Source organism: Pipistrellus kuhlii, unplaced genomic scaffold (genome assembly GCF_014108245.1).
Source record: "Pipistrellus kuhlii isolate mPipKuh1 unplaced genomic scaffold, mPipKuh1.p scaffold_m20_p_7, whole genome shotgun sequence".
Taxonomy (NCBI): domain Eukaryota; kingdom Metazoa; phylum Chordata; class Mammalia; order Chiroptera; family Vespertilionidae; genus Pipistrellus; species Pipistrellus kuhlii.
In genome coordinates, this window is record NW_023425573.1 from 71467781 (window position 1) to 71490807 (window position 23027).

The following is a 23027-nucleotide window of genomic DNA, read 5'->3' on the forward strand; positions in this document are numbered from 1 at the left end:
CACAGTTCAGTGGACCTTCTGTTTGATGGTTTTAGTTGTTTGAATTAGGCATGTACTGTATGGTTAATGAGTTTATGTTTTTATTTAAAATAAAAACATAAAAAAGAGTAAAGGAGATTGCAATCAAAGAAATTTTTTTTCTATAATTCATCCTGGCCTTTTTTTTTTTTTTGCTTTTGTTATCTCTATTTAGTTGCATTTTTGAAAATCATGTGTAACAGTAGAAAAAAATACTTGATTTTTGTAAACAAAACTATACAATACCCCAAACTTAAAAAAATATATATTATTTTAATTGAAAGTAAGTGTTATATTAAACTGATAATAAATTGTTTATGTGTGTTTTTTAATCAGGTCTCAGTAGCTATAGAACTTAAGGTTAAGTGGAATTGGCAGAGGAATTGACGCTATACTAATAAAATGGTAATATGCTCATTAGACAGGTTATCTTCCAGATATCTTTCTGGTCGTCCTTCTGGATAAATCCATGGTGACAGGGCTGATACAGAGGCAGTTAGGGGATTCAGGCTGGCAGGGGAGAGCAGTTAGAGACAAACAGGCTGACAGGAGAGAGCAGTTGGGGGATCAGGCTGGCAGGGGAGGGCAGTTAGGGGCAACCAGGCCAAAAGGGGAGAGCAGTTAGGGACAAATAGGCTGGCAGGAGAGAGCAGTTAGGGGGATCAGGCCAGCAGGGGAGGGCAATTAGGAGCAACCAGGCTGGCAAGGGGAGCGGTTGAGGACATCAGGCTGGCAGGCAGAGTGATTAGGAGCAATTAGGCAGGCAGGTGAGCAGTTAGGAACCAGTAGTCCTGGTTTGCAAAAAGTATGTCCAACTGCCAGTTTAGGCCCGATCCCTGGGCTGCAGGCCGGGGTAAGGGACATCCCCTCCCATGCACAAATTTCAGGCATTGGGCCTCTAATAAATCAATAAAATGGAATAATGAACCCAGAAATAGTCCATACAAATGGGCCTAACTGATTTCTGATAAATGCTGGCAGGGGAGTGGTTAGGGAATGATCAGGCTGCCAGACAGAAGCAGTTAGAGGCAATTAGACACCAAGCAGGAGAGCGGTTGGGAGCCAGCAGTCCTGGATTGTGAGAGGGATGTCCCAGATTGGAGATGGTGCAGGTTGGATTGTGGGACACACACACACACACACACACACACACACACACTGCACGAATTTCATGCACCAGACCTCTAATTTATATGGAGGCCCTAACTGCTGCTTCTCTGCTGGCCTGAATTCCTCTAACTGCCCTCACTTGCCAGCTTGGTTGCCCCTACCTGCTCTCCCCTGCAATCCTATTGCTTCTAACTGCCCTCACCTGCTGGCTTGGCCACCTCTAACTGCACTCCCTTTTTAGCCTGATCACCCCTAAATGCCTTCCTCTGACGGCCTTGTCCCCAACTGCTCTCTCTTGCAGGCCTAGTCCCTCCCAACTGCCCTCTTCTGATGGTCTGATTGCCCCCAACAGCCCTCCCCTGCTGGCCATATTATGGTGGCCATCTTTGACCACATGGAGGCAGCCATCTTGTGTGTTGGTCCTTTCCAATTGCCCTCCCCTGCCCACCCGGTCACCCCTTACTGTCCTCCCTTGCTGGCCTGTCACTCCTAACTGCCCTCCCCTGCAGGCCTGGTTGCCCCCAAACTGCCCTCCCCTGTGGCCTGATTGCCTACAACTACCCTCCCCTGTTGGCCATCTTGTGATGGCCATCTAGTGTTTACATGGAGGCAGCCATATTTGACCACATGGGGCAGGCATCTTGTGTGTTGGAATGATGGTTAATTTGCATATTACCTCTTTATTCTATAAGATAGAAAATGGGCAAGGACATGAGACATTTCTTTGAAGAGGACATACAAATGGTAAATAAGAACATAAAAATGCAGTTAACATCATTAGCCTTTAAATAAATGCAAATTAAAACAAGAAGGGTTGCCACTACTCTCATATCAGAATGGCTAAAATGAAATAAAAATGATTATACCAAATGATGGTCAGTATTCAGGGAAACTGGATCAGTCATACATTGCTGTTTGGAATGTATAATAGTAGTGCTGCTCTGGAATGTAATGTATAAAACTAGGTCAACTTTGAGTACTTGAGCAAAATATGTCAAGATTATTTGAGAATATAATTAATGCTAAAAATGTAAATTAATGTATTAAGAAAATGTTTATATTGGCTCTCTCTCTCTTTTTTTTGTTTTGTTTTTTGTTGTTTTTTAAATTTCAGGAAAAATGATGAGTCCTGGATTACTTTATTAAGAAAAAATGATCAAACTAAATTTCACAATCTTATTTCACTTCATTTATTTCCTATTCTATTTATTCATCAATTGTTTGGTGGATGCAACTGGAATAGACATTGTATAAGTTTGTGTGTGTGCATCGGAATCAGCTCAATTAGGAAATATAGACTCTGGTGGAAGTAATATGACCAATTGTATCTATCACATACAACAAGGTAATCATGCTGGAGCAGGAAGTATATGCTAAACTTTGAAGATCAAATGAGGAAGAAAGAAAAACATTGCAGAGGTGCAGACAACATGGGACTTCATGGGAGCAGTCTTGTCTTTGAGGGATAGAAGCCAATTCAGACTTGTCCACAGATTGACACTTTAAGCTTAATAAATTTTTTAAGCCCAAATTAGAGAAGAACTTGAAATCTCATTCTATTTTATACACTTTATACTAAGGCAGCAATTGGGATTATTGACAGTTTTAGAGTAATTAATTAAATGTCATGCTTACCACGTGCGTGTGTGTGTGTGTGTGTGTGTGTGTGTGTGTCCATGCACACATGTGTATAATGCCCATTAACAAAAGTGGAAAGAAACAATCACACAAAATCCAACCACCCAAACACAAAATCCAACCACCCACACTCTAAAAGTATTTTTGTGTGTTTAATTCCTTTTATCCCCCTTTATATATAAAAGTGGGGGAGCAGGAGCTACCATAGATACTATCCATTGTTTTAGGTCCATGCTATTATCCTGATTTCAGAAAAGAGAAAAGTTAATCTCTCTGAAAAGCTGGAAAATGCAGGATCAGACAGATTTAGAAATGTATCCAAGGTCTTTCAAGTAGGAAATACTAGCTGCACCCTAGCAAATTGGCTTTGTAAGATGATTTGTCTCTATCTTCATTACAAGGCAAATGAGCTGAACTAGAAAAGCTCAAATAAAGGCTGGATTCCAACTTGCAGAGAGTCTACTGGTGGTGATTGTGCTTAACTCTGGCTGCCTCTGCTGACTGGTCTTAGTGACGGGTGGGGATCTCTGTGTTTGTTCAGCTCTTTTATGCCAGTCTCCTCATGGTTGCAGTACTTGTCTGACCCTTGTAGCATCTCAGTTGGTGACTCTGTTGACACAGAAACAGAATCTGAAGCAAAGCAAGAAGAAACCTTTAGGTGCATGCCCCTGAAATACTGGAGAAAGGAGCAGGAAATCAGATAATCTGTAACATTTCCCTGTGTTTATTTAGATGTTAAATTTGCATGAATAAAGGTCAAATAAATAGAAAAAAAAAGTTCTACTTATATCCAGATTGTTGAGGTTATCCAACTCTTTTTTTTTTTAAGGATATAACAAATATTTAAGAGAAATATGTATATATTGATAATAAACACTATATTATTTGGCCAAGAGAAGAAGATTCTCTCAGTGTTTTTGTGTTGTTTCTTTTTTTTCCCTTCTCTCTCTGACTTGTGACCATCAGTATGTACACTAGTTGATATAGCTCAGCAGGAGTTTTCCTGCTTGAATCCTCACATCTGCTCTCTTGACTAAAAGATGGAGGAAGGATGAATGACAGATCCTGGAGAGAAAGACATAATATCACGTATATGTGGATTTTAAAAGCCAAACTCTTAAAAATAGAGAATCAAATGGGGGTTAGCAGGGTATGGCAGGTGGGGAAACAGGACAGATGCTTTTAAGGGTTCAAATTTAGAACAAGTAATAAATAAGCCTTAGAGATATGACACAGAGCACAATAAACTTAGACAAGAGTATTGTATTATAATCATCAAACTTGATAAACTAGAACCTAATTATCCCAACTACTTAAAGGAAAGGATAATTATGTAACATGGTAGAGGTGCTAATTATCTTTACAATGGCAATCACATTACAATATATACACACATCAAATTAACAGGTGGTACACCTTAAATTTATACAGTGTTAAATATCAAATATATTTCTAATTAAAAAAAATATTCTCGGCATGAAGGTGTAATGTGCTTATATTATTTCTTGTTTGAGAGAATGTCTCAGCCCTCTAGTGGTTTTCCTTCAGTCACTCTCATGCCTTTTGATCAGTTCCACACTCGGGCTAAATTGATCTTTATGAAAAGAAACCATTGTCATTCTCTGTTTAAATCTCCGCAATGCTTTCTGGGATAGAGACCAAAAGTCATAACACAACCTACAAGGCAGGTCTTCCCAGCCGCACCTCCCATGACTCCCCAGCTGATTTCAGCATCTTGGGAATTCCTACAGTCCCTGGAAACACCATGTCCCCTCCTATCACGGGGTTTTTACTACTGAAGCAAACCTTACCCCCTTGTCTCACCTTCATAGAGATAACTTGCTCTTACTCTTCACATGTCAACTTAATCATTCTTTTCTTCAAACGTCAGAGCCATTCCAGACTTCTCTCACTCAGTGAAATCTGCTATCCTAAGTTTCATGGTCCTCTCCATCCTCTTCATAAAATTTATCACAACTACAATTGTCTGACACAGTTCCTAGCACAGTGTTACTAAAGCAACAATAACAATAGAACTTTAATATATGAATTGATAAACCAGAACCTCTAGCAGATTTTTCTTAAAATTCCCAGTAAAAGTAAGTGGCCATTTTCTATGCTTTCTTAGCATCTGGTTTATATTTTCATCTTAATGTCCTTGTTATTATATTTAACATGTCCATCTATGAATACATTTCCTTGACTAAACAATAAGACCCTTAAAGTCAACAACTTGACTTCATTTATTTTAATGCCCAGACAGTTTTTGTTTTTGTTTTATAGCAAATGGAACATAGTAAATGGGCAAAGTTTGTGGAAATAAAGCACTGATTGTCAATCTTAGCTGCACATGAGAATCACCTGGAGAACTTAAAAATTGTTAATGCTTAGGTTCCACCCTGGAGACATCCTGATTTAACTGGTCTGGGATACAGCCCAAATATGGGCATTTAAAAACTCCCCAGGAGATTGCAATGTGCAGCGAGGTTTGAAGGCCTCTGAATTAAAGTGAACTGGTCAGTTCCACCTGCTGAAGAAAGTTTTCCACACTCCAAACAAGGGAAGGCCCAGAGATAAAATAAACATGCATACCAGTCTTTTTATACTGCACCTATTTTGTGTCAAAGTGTTTACTTGTATTCCTTATTTCTTGCAATTTCTCTCCAGAATAGTTGATATTACCAGTATTTTCATTTCTAGTAGAAATACAAAGGTGATTCCCAAACTTACCTAATATGACTCCAGATTGATTTTTTTTTCCTTTTCTTGAATAGCAGTTCTCAATGTATGTTCCCAGAAGACAGCACCAGGGTCACCTGGCAGCTGCTGGCAATGCAAATTCGGCTCAGAGCCACTGAACCAGCAAGTCTGGGGTGAGGCCCACATTCTGTGTTTAACTAAGGACTCCAGGAAATGCTGCTGAATGCTTATGTTTGAGAATCACATCTGTTTAGCGGGTCGTATTTCTTCAAATCCAAAGTATTGCATCTGAGAAAATATGTAATTAGCTAGAAGTTACCCATGTACATAACAATGATTTGGGGGAAAAATTAACATTTACAACAGATGATCTAATAATATTTTCTTTAGTATTTTAAAATTGATCCTGGATTTAATGTCCAACTGTTCCTTTCTGGACTTGGACACTGGGCTGGCCTCATTTGTCCTTCCAGATTGATGCTTAATCTGGCATGTTATAAGCACATGTGGCATAGTGGGGAGTGCATAGGATTTGGAGCAAAATACGTGAGTTTATATTTAAGCTATTCATACTTAATTTTATGGTTGAAATGTTGCACAGGCACAGATTATGAGGCTAGTCCAATGAATATTTACAAACTGAACACATCCCTGTAATCATCAGCCAGGACAAGAAGCAAAACATTACTGTGCTCCTTGCCAGTCACTACCCAGCACAAGGGATACCACTGTTTCAGCTTCTAACAGCTTGGTTAGTTTTGTCTGTTTATGTACTGGAGAGATGATAGATGATGGATAGATAGATAGATAGATAGATAGATAGATAGACAATAGATAAATTCACACAGTGTGTATTATTTTTTGTGTTCTCTTATATTCAGCTTATGTTTGGGAATATATCCTCATCATTCAATAGTTGGATATCATTTCTCAGACTTTTGGCTAAGAGCAAGCAGAGTATCTGTTCTTATAAAGTCAATAATTGGATAGTCCCATATTCTTTTCTCTATTTTAGGGTAATCTGCTACCTATATTATAGTTTATTCATTCTGCTGCTGAGTGGACTATAAAATGTGTATATTTATATGAATAATAGATTTTGGCTTCAGATTATTGATCTAATTCTTCCTTTCCTATCCATTGCCCCGTTTCTCCTTTGGCAAGTGTTTTAATAAGGGCTGTAGAGGAGGGAGCAAATCTCTGTTAGGTACTCAAATCATGCTTTTGATGTGGAAAGTGTGTTTGTCACTTAAACCTCTCAAAAGCCATGCTCCTTTGCCAGGGACCTCATTTGCTGCACAAGTAGGAGACTTAGAGATGCTCTCTACCATAATGGCCCCTCAAAGGAAAGAGGTGGGACACAGCCCATCTTTCTAGTTAATACCTCACGTCTTTGGATTTTACTGACATATTGAAAAAGCTTTTACATGTCTTCACAGAATTATTCTGTACTCTGGTATAATTATTTTTCTATTCATTTCATATAATATCAACTGTATCCTAATTTATTAATTACAAAATAAGTAGAACTTTATGTGGCATATTATTATTTGCAACACTCAGGTAGCATGCATACCTGACTTATACATTTTATTTTTATATCTGCTTCTTAGAAGTTGTTTCTCAAAAATAGCACACTAAATTATTGTAGAACACATTGCAACACATTGCTATAAATTTAAAATATTTTAGAGGATTAAAATATGTTTCACATATGAAGAAATCTAGATATTATATATCTTGATGATCAGAATATTTGTGGTTGAGAATTGTAATCTAGTATTTGACATTTTCCATATCAGAAAAAAATATTATTTTCTGTTATTCTTGAGTCATGTTAAATCATAAATAGTATTTATTATTTAAATCCAGTTTGCTTTATGTATTATCCCAATACGTTTGAAATTATCGATATTAGCCCATTGGAATTATTTAGTAATTGTATTTTTTAAGCCAGCCTTAAAAAGGCAAATGCTTTTTATATATACATTTCTTTTTTAGAAAAGAATACAAAAATGTTTTTAAAAACTCTTTAAAATAATGCTCATTTATATTTTTTTATTATTTGGTTTAACAATGCATATTCAATAGACTAATGAATAGTTTAATTAACTATTTATTTTACATTGTAAACTGCCTTATTATGTCTTATGTATGGGATCAGACACTTTAACTGAAGTAACTGTTGTTTTGGCATAATTAGAAGTGTCCTTTATGTATAATGGGGCTTAAATCTCCAGGAGAATAGGCTCTTTCTGAAAAGAAGAGTATAACTGCATCACTTTTTGAAATCCTAACAGAAGGACTGAATCCATTGTACGTGTGCTGGAGTGGCCTGTGGGTGCCCGTCCTCCAGAGCTGATGCTCTGCAAAAGCACATATTCTCTGGAGCTAGATGTGTCATTTATTAACTTTTATTCTTATTGTTGAAAGTTTTACACATGTCTCCTTTTTCTCCTCATTGACCTCTCCCTGCCCACTCCCACGCCCTAACACATGCCCCCGCCTCCCTATTATCGGTGTCCATTGATCATGTTCATATGCATGGATACAAGTCCTTTGGCTGAGCTCTTCCCACCACCACCTGCCCCCACCTTCCCTCGAAGGTTTGATTTTTTTTTAATTCTTTGTTGTTGCAAGTTTTACACATGTCTCCTTTTCCCCCAATCAAGCTCTCCCAGCCCGTTCCCATCCCCAACTCATGGACCACCTCTTATTTTCTGTGTCCATTGGTCATGCTCGTATGCACGGATACAAGTCCTTTGGTTCATCTTTTACTGGCCATCCACCCTCCCCTGCCTTTCCTCTGAGGTTTGATGGTCTGTACACAGAAGCATCGAATGGAGCGTTCATTTCAATTATGTTCCTACTGGTCTGGAGCTTGCTAGACCAGATCCTCTGTATGATAAATATCTATTTTAACTAAGAAGAAATCACTGTAAAATAAATCCTGCATACACTGCTGCCTGAAGTAGTAACTCTTCTCTAGTGAATTATCTAATTAATTTCTGGGTCTTAATACTTCAGTGCTTTACAATTACAGACACATATTTAAGAAGTCTGTGGGCATAGAGGTTCTGGTCATGGGATTGTTTAAGCTATTAAGATTCATACACTTGGGCACACTGATATTTCAAATAATCCTATTAATAATAAACTCAGAGAAATGGCAGCATAGGAAAGGGACTGTATTCAAATATATGGAACTTGAAGTTGACTCTCAGATCCTCCTGCCTTCCAGGGCCCACAAAATGCACTTTCTGTGTTCTGTTGTAGCTGCTGCTAAACTGCCTTCCTAGTTAACCTCCTTCTTACTGAAGAGGGGTAATAATGCATGAAAAATATATTAATATCCATTTGAGAATTGTTTTCTTTGTTAAAGCAGAAGAATCCTAGGATGGGAGGAAAAAGAAGGCAAGGAAGAAAACTTAAGTTTTGGAAGACAATATTTATAACTGTCCCTTCTTGTAGTAGCTATTCACATATTTACCTGTTTTTCACTATTTTATCCACATGGCATTTATTTTATTTTGATTTTGAAAATAATGTGTTTACTATAGAGAATCTGAAAATATGGAAGAATGAAGATAATTAAAATGCTTGTATTTATCTTTTAGAGGAAAACCATTATCAATATATTGATTTATTTCATTCAAGTCTTGTTCGTGTCACAGAAATGTGTATATATTTTCCATTTATAGACAGAATCATTAGTATATTTGGAAAAGCACTTTATTAGAAAAATAGTTTCATATTGAGCATTGAGGTCTTGTTCTGATAACCTCGTATTGTGTGTAATTACATCATAATTTAGTAGCATAAACAATAACTACTTATATGCATGGACTCTGTCAGGAGTTCTGGAAGGGCTGGGCTATCCTGGTCCTACCTGTGTCCTTACACCTTTGCTCTCAGATGTCTCCCTGAGGCAAGCTAGACTATCTGCCTCAGAGGTGGCTCATGACCTTGATGGCAAGTTAATCCTGGCTGTTGACTGATGGCCTCAGGTCTTCTCCAGGTGGACCTTTCCCATGGCTGGATTCTCCTAAAGTGGGTGATACAAGGCAGCAGGTGGAGGCTGCAATGCTTTTTTTGACCTTGTCTTTGGATTCACAAATCTTCCCTGCCACTATATTCTTATCACGCTGGGGTAGCTGTGATTGTAGGTGGCGGGGGAGCACACGAGGCCAGGAAAACCAGGAGGTGAGCATCATTGGCTGCCACAGATCCTGTGGTGAAGGAATTGAATTGCATGAAGGCTTTGCACAGTACATTGTGAAAACATGGAGGTATTAGGTGGAGATTACATGTGAATGCTGATGAAGTTAGGTGGTTTTAAAGCTGGGTAACTACCCAGTGATCTGTTAATGCTGTGTGTGAGAGCCTCTTTTAGTATGTCACAAGTCAGTCTGTATTATTTTCATATATTTTATTGATTTTTTACAGAGAGGAAGGGAGAGGGGCAGAGAGTTAGAAACATTGATGAGAGAGAAACATTGATCAACTTCCTCCTGCACACATCCCACTAGGGATGTGCCCACAAGCAAGGTACATGCCCTTGACGTGAATCAAGCCTGGGACCTTTCAGTCTGCAGGCTGATGCTCTATCCACCGAGCCAAACCAGTCAGGGAAAGTCTGTATTATTTTCATGGTCCTTTCCTGTTCAATATGCATAAAGCTGTTTTAAATAAATAAATCAATGAATCCCTGTAATAGTTTTGAATGAGTAAGCTAGACTGAAGAGTTGAATTAGTCTGCAGAATCAAAATTACAGGTGATCTAGAGATGGGAATGCTAGTCCAAGTCAACCCATATGTTTTATAAAAAATGTGGTTCTTAAAATGCAGGATGAGGGATAATAACTGACATGCCAGCTGGGGTATTTTATTGACCATAAACTCAGTATAAAATTAGACTGACAGGAATTTTTCAAATACTGATATGTTTTTAGGCCAATTTATAAAATTAAACTTTCTAGAACTGTGCTGTCCAATATGGTAGCCATTGGCCACATCTGGCTACTGAACAGTTGAAATATGGGTAGTATAAATTGAGTTTTGCAGTATGTGTAAATATACACACTCCAGATTTTGAAAGCCTAGTAAAAAAGCAAAATATTAATCATGAATTATAAATACATGTTGACATAATGTTTATGTACATGCAGTTAAGTAAAATATGTTAGCCTTTGATTTCACCTGTTTTTATTTTTCATTAATATGCATACAAAACAAGTTAAGCCTACATCTGTAGCCTAATCTTAGCTTCCTGTGCTGGTGCTGCTTAGGACATGGAGGCTCATATCCCAGCACTCTAAGTCCCAACCAGAGAACACCTAGGGGCCTGTACCCAACTGAAGACCTGTATAGAAGACAACAATCATTTTCAAAAACTTAGAAAGGACAATGGATCAATTCGATATGTAGTTGTGGGATGAGAAATTTGGACAAATATGGGGTGAGTCATGGTTATGTTAGTATTGCAAATAGAAATTAGATGTGTTTCTTAATTTAAAATTAAGGCTAATTATATTAAATGGCATCAGGAAGATGGATTTTCATTCAGCATGAAGAAGACTTCTCTAACAATTGCTTGTTCAATAATTCAGAGGCCAGTGTGGGAGGCAGCAGCTACTTCCTTTAGAAATGTCCAAGAGGTGAATGGATATCTATTTGTTAGAGGCATTGTGCAAAAAATTTTGCGTGGGCAAACTGTATTGGGGTAGTTATATTTCAAAGCCTTTCTTTCATCCAAGAAAGATAACAGTTTTCTCTCTGAAATACATCATACCATAAACACGGGAAGAAAGAAATGTGTGACTCTCCAACTAATGTGTCAAATTTGATATCTTGCAGAATATACAGTCCCTGACTCCTTTCGCTAGAGATTTCAAACAAGAGTTGCTATATTTAGTCATACATATTTTGAACAGGATCAAATACAGGCTAACTTTTCAATAAAATAATAACAATAATAATTCTTACTGAAAACGTCAATTAGAAACAAACCAATAATCAGAATATGCACACCTAATAGGAAAGCCAGAAGGAGAGTTTTCTGATTATTCCAAGAAATGAGGTATGCTTTCTAATTGGAATTTGCTCTAATTAACTTTTAATCGTTATTATGTTGCCTGTTTAAAAAAGAAAAACAGTTAAACCTTGTGTGTAGGTAATTAAGCAGTTCAAAGGTAGAGTGTGGTGTAATTAGCCAAATGGCAAGGACCTCAGCATTTCTGAGGAAGGAAGTGGTAGAGAGTGTAATTGCAGTCATGAAGCTACCACTCTTTAAAGTAGGGGTGTCGAACTCAATCAGAGAAGGGGCCAAAATCTAAAATCCAGCGTAAATTGCGGGCCGAATGGTTTACTGAACAGTCATAAACTGTCATTGTGATGGAAACGCAGTGGAGTGCAGTGATGACAGCGTGGTGCGGGCCACATTGCAAGGCCTGGTGGGACGGATTTGGCCAGCGGGCCTTGTGTTTGACACATGTGCTTTAAAGGATCTCAGCCAGAAAACGACGAAGGCTTGTGGTAAAAATATTGAGACTTCATTTTAAAGAGATAGAGATTTGTTTACATACAAGATTTAATCCAGTATACCTGAAACATAATGGAGTATTACAAAATTGCACTTAAGTTTACTTATTTATTCTTAAATTAAAATTTTTACCCAGTTTTCTACTCTTGTGCCTTAGAGATCACTTAAGACTCTAACTGGAGCTTAGTCCGTATGGCATTTCCAACACCAAGAACCAAGGAGTTGCCCACTATTGTCATTTGTTTTTTCAACAAGTTTGGTGGAGGTAGAAGACAAAGCTTCATGGCTCAGGAATAAAGGATACATTCTCTGCTTTTTAAAAATTTGTATCTCTTATTTTTTTTCTTCCAATTACAGTTGACATTTTATATTATTTTATATTAGTTTCATGTGTACAGCATAGTGGTTAGACAATCATGTATTTTACAAAGTGTTCCCCTCTGTAACCCTAGTACTCACCTGGCATTGTACAATACATAGTTATAACAATACAATACTAGAGACCTGGTGCATGAAATTCATACACTTCAGGGTGGGGGAGGGTCCTTCAGCCTGGCCTGTGTCCTCCTGCATCCAGGCATCCTCAGGGGATGTCTGATTGACAGCTTAGGCCCAGTCCCCATGGACATCTTTAGCACTGCCATGGAGGCAGAAAAGCTCCCATCACTGTTGCTGTACTCACCAGCCATGAGCCAGGCTGAGTGGTGCTCTCCCTCTGTGAGTGCACTGACCACCAGGGGGAAGCTCCTGTGTTGAGCAAGATCGGGCTAAAACTGGCTCTTCGATATCCCCACAGTGCACAGATTGAGGCCAGGGAGGGACACAGTAGTTTGGCCAACTGCGAAGGGACCTTGGGAGGGCTCTAGGGCATGCCTAACCCATCTTGCTCAGTTCCAATCAATCCAACTCCAGCAGCAAGCTAACCTACTGTCAGAGTGTCTGCTCCCTGGTGGTCAGTGCACATCATAGAGAGCAGTTGAGCAGCCTTAGTATATCATTAACATAATATGCTTTGATTGGTTGAACAGATGACTGGACATTTAACACATTAGGCTTTTATTAAATAAGATTATTGACTATATTTCCTAAGCTGTATTTTACATCCCATGACTATTTTGTAACTACCAATGGTTACTTCTTTCTTTTTTTAAAATATATATTTTATTGATTTTTCACAGAGAGGAAGAGAGAGGGATAGAGAGTTAGAAACATTGATGAGAGAGAATCATCGATCGGCTGCCTCTTGCACACCCTCCACCGGGGATGTGCCCGCAACCAAGGTACATGCCCTTGACCGGAATCGAACCTGGGACCTTTCAGTCCACTGGCCGACGCTCTATCCACTGAGCCAAACCGGTCCCGGCAATGGTTACTTCTTAATCCCTTCACCTCTTTTACCCAGCCCCTCAACCCCCCTACCATCTGGCAACCCACAATTTGTCTCTGTATCTATGAGTCTTTTTCTGTTTTGTTTACATATTTTGTTCTTTAGATTCTATATACTGTACAAGGAAATCATATGGTATTTGTCTTTCTCTTTCTGACTTATTTCATCTAACACAATACTGTATAAGGGCATCTATTTATTATAAATGGTAAGATTTTATTTTACTTTTTAAATGGCTGAGTAATATATATGTATCACATCTTCTTTACTAGTTAACTGATGGGCCCTTTAGTTGCTTTCATATCTTGGCTATTGTAAATAACACTCCAGTAAATATGGGGGTGCATATATCTCAAATTAGATTAAAGCTTAAATGTAATACTTAAAGCCATACAATTTCTAGAAGAAAACATAGACAGTAGAATCTCTGACATTTCTCATATATATATATAAAATCCTTGGGCAAGGGAAACAAAAGAAAAAATAAACAAATGGAACTACATCAAACTAAAAAGTTTTTCTCACCAAAGGAAAACATAAGCAAAATGAAAAGACTATTGAATGGGACAAGATATTTGCTTTAAAGATAGATCCAATAAGTGGTTAATATCCAAAATATAGAGAGAACTCATACAATTCAACACCAAAATCAAACTCCAATTAGAAAATGGGCAGAGGACCTGAATAGACACTTTTATGAGAAGGACATACAGATGGCCAATAGACATGAAAAGATGCCAGATGTCAATAATCATCAGAGAAATGTAAATTAAAACCGCAGCAAGATATCCCCTCCCATATATCAGAATGGCTATCTCCAGTAAATCAACAAATGTGTCAGCAGGATGTGGAGAAAAGGAAATGTTCATTCACTGTTGGTGGGATTGCAAATTAGTGCAGCCACTATGGAAAATCATTAAAAATGGAACTGTATGTTGTTTCCTCAAACCATTAAAAATGGAACTTTCTTTTGACCCAGCAATCCCACTCTGGGAATATACATGGAGAAATCCAAAACACTATTTTGAAAAGGTATATGCAGCACCCTTCTTCTTCTTCACAACTTTTTAATATCCTGCCTCAGAAAAGAATATGTTATCATACTTTGCAAAGACGATGAAAATCCAGAATATTAATGTGAAATTTGATTTTCATTAAATAGATAAATAATTGAGGTTCTTCACATATAATTTTTAACCTTAAATTAGTTCATGCAACTATAATTTTGCCCTTGAATTTATTGCGTCTAATTGACAGTGATTTTAATCATTTTTACTTCTGAATAGAAAAATGCTTATAATATTTCAAATAAAATATTAATAAATTTTAATATAGAGGTATCACTTTGTCATTACTTTCTTTTATATGTGGAGAGAAACATTTTGTAAAATTTTCTTTAAAATTTCATGTCACCCAATATGTATGACTATCATATATAACACATTCTTGGAGTAGGGTATTTTATTAGTAACTCAATTATCTTTATTTGTAGATTTAATCTTATCTTCAGACCAAAATAGTAGGATGCATGCTAACTCACTCTCACTTATAATTGACAAAATTATTGTTGCATTTATAGGTGCAATGTAAAACACAGCTATGTTGCAAAAGATAGTGTGAAAGGGACATTTTTCTAAACAGTGAATGATGCTGATAGGCATAATGTTAATAAGGAATATAAATTTAAAATCTGACTTATTGACTTGTGGATTACATCTGTATTTATTATTCATTGATAAAATAAAATGAGGTCTTTGTCTTCAGAAAAATGACTCAAATTACTGTACAATATATAAAAACAGATAAGGCATTTTATTATTATTATAAATTTAGGTTATTTCACATTTCCCACTATACAATAATGTTGTGATGAACATTTCTTGCACTTACAAGTATGTCCACATTTCTCATAAATCACCATGTCAAATGATATTAATTTTGATAAGAAATACTGAAGCATAATGCTGTATTTGTTTCCAAGAAGTTTATCTCAAGTAATACTTTCTCCAGCTCTGTATTGCTGTGTGTGTGCTTTTTTAATTTAACCTTTTAAGCATTATTAGTTTTTGGATGAAAAAGTTCAAGAGATTTGATGAAGACCTTCTAGATAATAGCAGAACTGGGATCAACATCAAAGGTCATGATATTAATCACAATGTTAAGATGATTTTAAAAGTAAAATGCATTCATTAATCATAAATTTATTTAATAACTATTAACAGAAAGTATTGTGAGCCCAGCATCAGTCTATGTGCTGTGATTATAGCACTAAACAACAACAAGTAAGAATTCATTGTCTTCATGAAGCTTATACACTGAGAGAGAAAAAATAAAGAAAATAAATAAGTAAATTATATGGCATGTAAGATGGTAATAAGTACTAAGGAGAATTTTTTTATCTTTTAAACTACTTTTATTTTTAAATATAGACTCACAAAGTTGCAACACCCATTTCTAAGCTTCTCCCAATGGTGACATCTGGTATAACCATAATGCTGTACCAAAACCAGGCATAGTGCATTTATCAAATGTTGCCTGCACAATGAAAGTAAGCCAGCTACTCACTCAGATTTTGCCAGTTTTTACACCCACTCATTTCCGGCATGCCTTTGTGTATAATTCTAGTTTACGTTATCTCATAACAAGCACCACCCTGTGATTGAGAAGTAGATCTGCTCTGTCACCACAGAGGACATCTCATGCTGCTCCATTATCGTCCCATCCTCCTGCCCCTTCTCAGATTGCTGGCAACCACTGCCCTCCATCTCTATAATTTTGTTACATCCAGGATGGTATGTATATTGTATCATATAGTTTATAAACTTTTTTTTATTCAAAAGAATGCCCTTAAGATCCATCCAAATCTCCATGTATTATCAGTAGCTTGTTCCTTTTTTTTTTTTTTTTTTTTTTTTTTTTTTTTTTTTTTTTTTTTTTTTTTTTTTTTTTTTTTTTTTTTTTTTTTTTTTTTTTTTTTTCCCCCGGGCAGCATATAGAAAAGGAACTGTCATTAAGAGGGTGCCGTTTTCAATGGAGTAGATTCTGAAGTCATTCCTAAGGAAATGACCAGAACATTCAATTAAAGATGTGAGCAAAGGCTCATTCGTATGCACATTTGGGGAAAAGTTTCCTAGGTGGAGGGACTATGAAGACCTTGGTCCTGAGGAAAAGTTGGGGGGCAGCAAAGAAGCACAATGTGGCTAGAGCAGTGAAAGAGAGTCAGCAGCGTGACGAGAGGACATGGGGGTTAACAGGGGCACAGACCTGGTAAGGCCCTGTGACCCTCCACAGCCATGTGATAATAGGATTATATAACTGAGGTGACCTGACATTTTCCCATGAAATTAATTTCAAACATTGGGAAGAGGGACTTTTTTCTCTGCAGTGTCTAGTAAAAAGGAGTGCTTTATTTGAGCACGATATCTGGAATTTATCTTTAAAAAAATACTAAATGAACTTTATAATCCATTTAGGAAATGTTTATATTTATTTTATCAAGTCTTTAGTTATATTAGGTATATTTTGCATGAATTGGAAAGCACACAGATTCTATTTTTATTTTTGTTTCATCGTCCATGATGCCTGCCGATCTCTCTCAGGGAACACAAGTGTCTTCAAACACTTACTGAAGAACAGGGATGGCATCTCCTGTGAGTCAGAGGGCATTGCCTCAGCATGGGGGTCTTCAGAAAAGAAAATTCACATGGAAGACAGGGGAGATGGTGGAGGTGAAGTATCTGTGGTCCTTTGATGTCATGGTAGATGGCAAGCACTCCGTAGGCCTCCCAGAAAGGCCAGTTCATTTGGGAAATTAACACCACCCTAGCCAAGTCCCTGCCTTTCATACTGTCTAAGAAAAAAGGGTGTAACTCCTTTTGACAGAGCCCAAAGGCAGCTGAGTAAATGAACAAAGTTCAGGTGGTTGAGTTGTGGATATTAATGAAAACTGAGTTGAACTGGTGCTGGGAAGAGCTGGCAATCCTAATTTTAGTCGCACCCATGCCGATAACAATAAACTCACAGATAAAAACAAAGCCAAATGCATAGAAGTTCATTTATTTCAGCTAAAGATTAGCTCTCCCATGCAAGTTTTGTCTAATCTGGTCTGCATTATGCAGGTGGAATCCTACTGGTCTCGGTATTTATGCCGTATATCCATCATCAAATATAAGGCCCCAGAAGGCAGACACTATGGTTTGTTTCTTTCCATTTATTTCCCTGCCATGCAAAGAATGTAGTAGGAAACAGTGTATTCAGTCACTATTTGTGAAAAGGACATGATTCTTTTACATCAAAAAACACAAGTGATGGTTTACAGATGCCCATGGGAATGTGACTGCTGCTGTCAGCAATTCTAGGCAACACCTCTAATGAGCACAGACATCTGATCCCCCTCCCTCCTGCCTATAACTAAGCAGTAAGAGATGAAACCTAACTGTCAAGAATCAATTGGCAGAAGTACTGATTTGAATGCCTGCTGTGTGAGTGGCATTAATATTAAGTGTCTTTTTATTTAACAAGTGTATCTTCAAACAGGAAAAATTAATTATCTGAAAGAATTCATGCCCACTGCTTAGTTAAAAGGGAAACAAATGGAATAAACACTCTTATGTGCTTATTTTCTTTCTCAAAGTGTGAGACAGTGAAAACCGACAAATTAAAATGTGCTTTTAACTATTTGTAATATTGTGTCAAAAAATCAATAATTTAAATAAAAACTTATTTATGGTGTTCAAATATAGGATACTAAATAATCCTTAGAAAATTGTTAATGTAGTAGGTTTTCTGAAATTATAGGTGTTTGATGTTATTGTTTTATTTATTAATTATGTTTTTATTGATTTTCTGTTTGATAAAAAGACTGTCCACTGAAAGTTTGCCATGAATGCTTGTTCCCTTCCTTTCCAGTACAGGAGGGTGCTCTGGTAGAGTTACCAATAAATGACACAACCAGACTTGAGGACACCTGCTGTATTGCTGAGGAAAGTGAAGCCCAGACAAACCAAATGACATAAAGCAGGGCAGTGGTGGAGTGTGACCTAGAAATTATGTCTTCCAATACTCAAGCATACGACTTTTTCACATTATTCTTTTAAATATTGCAGATCAGGGGGAGGAGGAAAAATCTAATTATCTTCAAAATGTTTAAAAGTCATATAGAGTTTAATCCCTTTCAAAAACAAAATTGTATTTTTTTCACACATCTACTCATTCATTAAAAAACAAAACAAACAAACAAAAAAACATCAGGAAATGTGCTAGGAAGTAGGAATAAAAATAGTTTCACATAATTCCTGGCTTTCATTTGAAAAGTTTATACTGTAGTAGATAAATTTCTATAAATAGATGATTTATGGTACATGGGAGCAAGTTGTCAAGAGTCGGGGAAAGCTGTAAATTCCTAAAAGAGAACATCAAAACTCTTTGTGGATGATTAAGTAGGAATTTTCTATGGTTAAAAAGATAAAGTAGGCCCTGGCCAGTTTGGCTAGTTGGTTGCACATTGTCCCATGCACCGGAAGGTTCTTAGTTTGATTCTTAGTCAGGGTACAAGCTTCGGTTGCCTGCTTAATGCCCAGAAAGGGGAATGCAGGAGGCAACTGATCAATGTTTCTCTCTCCCATCAATGTTTCTCTCTCCTTCTCTCTCTCTCTCTCTCTCTCTCAAAAAAAAAAAAAAAAATTCAGTTATAACATTAAAAAAAAAAGAAAAGATGAAGTATGAGGATGCCTTAAGGCTTTCTGACTTGGGAAATCAGGATCCCAAAAGGACTGAGCATGTGTGCAGAGCAGCGAGAGGCAGTGTGGCAGGAATGTTGGAGATGAAGTGTGCAAGTGGTTCAGAAAAAAATTGTAATATATCCACTTGCTAATTTCCATTTCTGAACTTAGTTGTGATTAAATATAAATCATGAATTCCCAAATCCTGAATCACTTAGAGCAGTGGTCAGCAAACTCATTAGACAACAGAGCCAAATATCAACAGTACAATGATTGAAATTTCTTTTGAGAGCCAATTTTTTAAACTTAAACTTCTTCTAACACCACTTCTTCAAAATAGACTCGTGGTATTTTGTGAAAGAGCTAGACTCAAGGGGTCGAAAAGACACATGTGGCTCGTGAGCCGTGGTTTGCCGACCACTGACTTAGAGGTTCACAAAGAGTAAGGTGTTCTTTTTTATTTCAAAAAATTAAAATTATAGTCAACATTCAGTATTATATTAGTTTCAGGTGTACAGCAGAGTTGTTTGACATTTACATAACTTGTGAAGTGATTCCTCCCCAATAGATTGAGTGCCCCCTGACATCATACATAATTATTATGATGTTACTGACTATATTTCCTACGCTAATACATGAATGTTTGACACCAGGCAAAGCAAATCCTCAATCACTTACAACAAATTCATAAGAGGGCATGAATTTTTTATAGCAGGCAAAGTTGAGCATTTGGTATTTGAGAGAGTTTGCATCATATGGCACCTTTAATGAGTTTTGCAAGATCACAGGTAACTGCAGCGTCTCCTTTCCATCTTTGGACCCAGGTTCAGCACTAGAATTTGGTGTTGGTCACATTTCTAACATGTTCTCATACTTGGCACTCAGGGCTTTTCCAATTCTTTATATTCCTTTCCTTTCTTTTGTAGTTTAAAGGCCAATCCTTTCTTGACCTTGCTAATCCCCTTTATTGAGGGAGTGGGGGAAAAGGGGCAAGCAGAGCTCCAAGCAACCACTAAAGGTAGGAACTGGTAACCTCTGCTGTAGGTTTGTCACTTCAGGAGGCTGTGACACCGATGGGTCCCATTCCCTCCCTCCTCATGAAAACTCTATCAAAGGTCACATAGTCAGGAGCTGCTTGAGTGGCTGACTCTAGTAAGATGAACACTTCTTTCAATAAAATTTAAATAAGTTGATTATCAAGCTCTGTCTAACCTAATATTAACTATGTATATTTTGTGTGCATATATATATATATATATATATATATATATATATATATATGCATTTTCCTCATTATGTAGACTATCCTACAGTTGTATTTGTCATGTGTTCTTAATCTGAATAAACCAAAGCCTATAACAAATCCATAATTCCTTTGTGATGAGATAGGGAACTTGTATTTCCTTCCCGGTCTCCAAATTATATATACACTTATTTTTCCTCAACATTCCAGATCCTCTTTTTTTCTTTTTCCATCTTGGCAGTGGTAACAGGATTACCATGTACTAGTATCTAATATCACAAGGATTAGTTAAATAATCATGGCCCTGATAAAATATAGGTGTGGGTAGGATAATAAAAAGACTGACAACTAAATCTCTCAAAGATTCGTTCCATCACTCGCATTCAGTTCCTTTCTTGACAGAGGGCAAAAGGCTAGGAACTATGGCTTGAGGAATTAAAGGTCTAATTCTTTGGAAGACCTGTGGAAGTTGGGGGGCATACTGGACAGCACAAAAGTGTCAGGGAAGACTGACCTTTTGCCTATTTCACTGTTGCTGCACTACAAGTTTTTTCAGCTCTTCCTATTCGGTTTATAACATGGCAGGTCACTAAACAAAAACAAATGCGATTTAGTTTGAACATTATTTATTAGGCTCTTACTAATAGAAATAACATCTGCTAAGCCTGGTGAAGAATCCACATGAAATGTTTAGAGGCTATGACCCTCACCCTTGAGAAGCTTATAATTTGATATGTTTTCCTTGACTCATTTTTTTGTTCTGCATATTACCCTTTATCCCTGACACCAAATGTCACCTCAAATTTATTTCCATCTTAATATTGTCCCACAGAAAGACGTTGTGATATTGTACTATAAAATTCCCAGTGAGGTCATGCTTTATCTTTCATTTTGTTAAATAATTGTAGAACTATTTTAAAAGCTGTCTGGCTTCAATGTATAAAGCTAATTTGGAAGGATGCTTTTGCAGTTATAGCTGAAATCTTTTTTATTAGAACTTCAAGATCTTTGAAAAATCTCTTTGTACATGAGTATATTTAAGGCTTCCATGATACAGTAGTAGCTGTCATGAAAAAAAAAACACCAAAAACAAAAACCCATACATAGTGCTTTATTTGCCATTTCTAAATTTGTTTCAGAAGTCTGTATCAGATATTCTCTTTTCTTTCTTTTTTTTTTTTTAGATATGCATTTCTTAAAATAGATTTACTAGGGCAAAATGTTAGAGGATTGGGCATGTTTTGTATTTCTTTACCTGTAAGAAAAGCACTTTCTTAATAGTCTCAAATAGAATTGGAATCTTTGCTTGTTAAAATAAAATCTATTTCCGTTTTATTGTTCAAATGCATTTTACTTAATAACCCAATTAGACTTGAAAATAGTACTCAAATAAATGTCATTTTAACTTTCACACAATAAAATCTTAATTAGTTCGAACAAACTAACAAGAAATATCAATTAAGCAGAAATAATTAAATTATAAAGTAACTGGAAAGTACCTGGAATTTAGAAAGCTATAATAGAAAATTTGGGGGAAATGAGCTGATGGTTATAATCATCTATTCTGACTCCTTTGCTTTTTATGTGTGTGTGTTTTAATCACAGTTTAGATATTTAATTATTGTGGGATCCTTAGGCACATTTTCGTCTACACATTAGATTCATCTTACAAACCAAAAGGGGAATAAAGAATAATCAGCAGAGAATAAAAAAAAGTTTCTAATGATTCCTCAGTTAACTGGGGCCCAGCAGAACTTCCACTTTTGCTAGCCTTGTGCTGAAAACACATACATGGGAGAGCTGACAAGGGAGTTAGTGAAGTAGACAAATAGGATACAAAGTGCAGAGATAAAGGCATTGGGCAAGGGGGTACTCCTCACACTCAGTGTAGAAAAGTCAATGATGTCATGAGGAGCTTTGTGTAAGAGTTTTTAGCCTTTTCCTCAGCAGATCTCAAGACACGTTAGAATTCCAATATTAATAATTCTAAAGAAAACACAATTCCTGGCCTCCGTGAATGTGCCATCTAGTGGTGGATGGTGGAGGAAGGACAGTAATTAGACACATGCAAATGACCATTAGTACTCATCTTTGATGTGTCCAAAAGTAAACACACAGGCACTTTGAAACAGCTATATGCTCATTTGTTCACATGCCAGTTACAACTAGTGTTACTTGATTCTATGGCAATATTGCAATGGCATCATAACAACTTTAAGGAATTTATACAATTATCTACTTTCACCAAAATATAATATTCTCTTGATTTTTCTTTTTATATGAATGGTATCAGTACCCATTTAACTAATAAAACTTGAAGCTTTGCTCATCTTTATACTATAATCACTACTACTTCTCCAGTTATGTTTTTTTAAATGTAAATTTTATTGATTTCACAGAGGAAAGGAGAAGGAAAGAGAGATAAAATGATTAGAAACATCAATGATGAGAAACAATCATTGATCTTCTGCATGCCCCTGTGGGGATGGAGCTCACAACCTAGTCATGTGCCCTTGACCGGAATTGAACCCAGGACCCTTCAGTCTGTAGGTCGATGCTTTGTTCACTGAGCTAAACCAGCTAGGGTTCCAATTATGTTTTTATGTCAACAAACCCAGATAATGCTTCTGCATTTCCACTGCACAGAAGGCCCCTTTTAGTCCCCTCCTT

General features: G+C 36.8%; 1 protein-coding gene across 3 annotated transcripts in view; it reads left to right on the forward strand.

Moving 5' to 3' along the window:
- Positions 1–23027, forward strand: part of DPP10 (dipeptidyl peptidase like 10) — a 1279923-nt gene that overhangs the window by 991927 nt on the left and 264969 nt on the right. The window lies entirely within an intron of this gene.